Below are 3,064 nucleotides of genomic sequence, written 5' to 3'. Positions count from 1 at the left end.
GCAGCATAGATGGAAGGGTCAATCACATTCTTGATTTAAAGAAAGACAACTAATCTCTTTCAAACTTGGAGCTCTCCTGGTACATTGGAAATTATGACACCTATGTCTTGATGCTTCACCTATGTCGGGAGCTCCCAAACCCTAGTGTGTGCTCGGTCCTGGTTAGCTACAGTGGCTTCTTGAAGGGTGTGGGCCCCCATTGGAGGATTGTCGAGAGGAGCAGATTGTGCATAGACGAGGTGCAGCGGGATGCAAACGCTACATCCGATAGGGAGGGGTTGCTGCTGGCTTTGGAGATAGGGTTTGTTTTGAAGGGGGGCAACCGGTTGTCTCGCTCTTCTTTGTCAGAGCTTCGGAGTGCAGATCTAGCAATTTTTTTTGCTGGGGGGACCTTCCCGCTGGCTTTCCCATGGGAAGGTAAAGAAGGCCAATACTCAGCATAAATGCTTCATGACAGGAAGTAGCCTTGTGGTAGGTGTTGCTTGGTGGAAATGTGATGCACGGGATCTCAATTGGTTGTGCCTTGTGAGTTGCTATAGTGGGCTCGGTCGGTGGAAGTGGTTCAAGGCTGCTTGTGAAGGTTTTGAAGGGGTTTGGCCCCCCTAAATGGCCTGCTGACGATTGATTTGATTGAAGATGTTCTGTGGTGGGTATTAGTTTTTGCCTAGTGCAAGATATTTTCCCTTTTGAAGATGGCCCTTCGAGGCTGGTGATGGAGACTTGTGGGCTCCGCCCATCTGCGGCCGTATCTCCTCAGGCTTCTAGTTTGTATGCTTCCTTGGTAGGCGGGGTAACAATTGATCTTCTTGGGAAGTTTGTGACCAGGTTTCCTCTACTCTTGGATCTTGCTGTTGTTTCTCTAGTCTTGTTGATGGGGTCGCCCCCATGTTAGACATCTATGATCCTCTTTGGTGTACTTTGGTCTTGGATGTTGGTTGGTCTTCATCTTGAGGGCAACTGTGGTTCCGAGTGGTAGTCTGCATTGGTTGATGACAACCTCGTGATGATATATTTATAATTTGGTTGTTGCTACTGTATGGGATCCATAACTTGTGTCCCCGGGGGATTCACAATTGGTAATGGGGGGATGTCACCTGCGTGCATCAAAATTAGAGAAATCCCCCTATGTATGGTATCTTACATGCTAACCTTACCCCCTACATATGCACAAGATACATACGTTCTCGCAATGAGCTATCTCCCCTCATACGGATTTCGTACGGAATGTAATGACCCACTATTTTATGTATACTAGTAACATAACAACTTTAGAAGCACATGCTTTTGCAAAAATACATGTTAAACTGCAAATGAACAGAAGTGTACATTGTAGTGTGTTTTCATTTGCAATAGATGTTAAAAAAAAAACCATGAAAAGCAACAAATATAATGAATACTAAATTGAAATAAACCAATCGTTTCAATGTAATTTGTCAAAAAAGGAATAACATTTGCCTTGTAAACTGATACAAATCTCAATCTCAAAACATATGATACTAGCCACCTACTTAGTAAGCTTCCCACATGGGATTTAAGACACACATATGAAATGGATTTTTCTCTAAATAACAAATAATGCATACTCTTAAACAACCATGAAAAACTTCACTCGTCAAATCAAAACACATTACAAAACAACTCATTAAAAGATTAATCTTTTTGAACAAAAACAATTATATGTGATATGAATGCACGTCTATGCTTAAGCAAAATGCACTTTAAAAAAGCACCATCTGTATTTAATTTTGAGTTTGTACATAAAATATAAAATTAAAAAATTTCGCCAGAGCCTCCTTTGTACGGAGACCTCTTTCTCAAAAAAAAACAGTACACCCTTTTCTTGGGCTCCCACATGGGATTTTCATCACATAATTTCTTTTTCCAAAAAAACTGTCCACCTCATCTTGGGCTCCCACGTGGGATTTAAGGATTATCTTACACATTAAAATGGATAGCTCAAGAGACCCGGTCAAGCCATATGCATAGGTAGAAGAACTGAAGGTAAAAATCGATAGCTCAAGATGGCACACCCGGTCAAGCCATATGACCATGTGACAAATTGAGACTATAGAATTTGTAACTACATGGAAAAAAACTAACAGTCTTAAAAAACTTTAACGCTTTTTATCGTAAAAAGAGGCACAACTACACATTTGGTAAGAATGGATAGCTCAAGAGACCCAGTCAAGCCATATGCATAGGTAGAAGAACTGAAGGTAAAAATCGATAGCTCAAGATGGCACACCCGGTCAAGCCATATGACCATGTGACAAATTGAGACTATAGAGTTTGTAACTACATGGAAAAAAAACTAACAGTCTTAAAAACTTTAACACTTTTTATCGTAAAAAGAGGCACAACTACACATTTGGTAAGAATGGATAGCTCAAAGACCTGGTCAAGCCATACACATAGGTAGAAGAACTGAAGGTAAAAATCGATAGCTCAAGATGGCACACCCGGTCAAGCCATATGACCATGTGACCAATTGAGACTATAGAATTTGTAACTACATGGAAAAAAAACTAACAGTCTTAAAAACTTTAACGCTTTTTATCGTAAAAAGAGGCACAACTACACATTTGGTAAGAATGGATAGCTCAAGAGACCCGGTCAAGCCATATGCATAGGTAGAAGAACTGAAGGTAAAAATCAATAGCTCAAGATGGCACACTCGATCAAGCCATATGACCATGTGACAAATTGATGCTATAGAAATTGTAACCTGAGGAGAGCTAAACAAGCTCATATGATTATCTTAACCATTATATTGTACCTGACCTATGTCCCCTTTCCTAAAACCAGTTATATAATAGTTCTTTGCCTCACCTTTGCAACGCACCTTCCAAGCAAAACTAGCATGCGAATCGAACTCTGGAATTCTCATAAACAAATCATACTGGCTAACCACTGCATCGAAGCGCCTAGACTGTGAAGGCGCTTTGTTTGTTATAAAAAAAAAACGTTCGTCCTGCGCCATCCCTACCCGGCTCTCTGAGCCTGCCGTGCCTAGTCTCAGTGCTCGCCCTATGCTCCATGGTGACGTATTCTCCTCCCCAACACC

Source organism: Adiantum capillus-veneris, chromosome 8 (assembly GCF_014529385.1).
Source record: "Adiantum capillus-veneris isolate H3 chromosome 8, ASM1452938v2, whole genome shotgun sequence".
NCBI lineage: Eukaryota > Viridiplantae > Streptophyta > Polypodiopsida > Polypodiales > Pteridaceae > Adiantum > Adiantum capillus-veneris.
Note: the sequence above shows the minus strand (reverse complement) of the source record.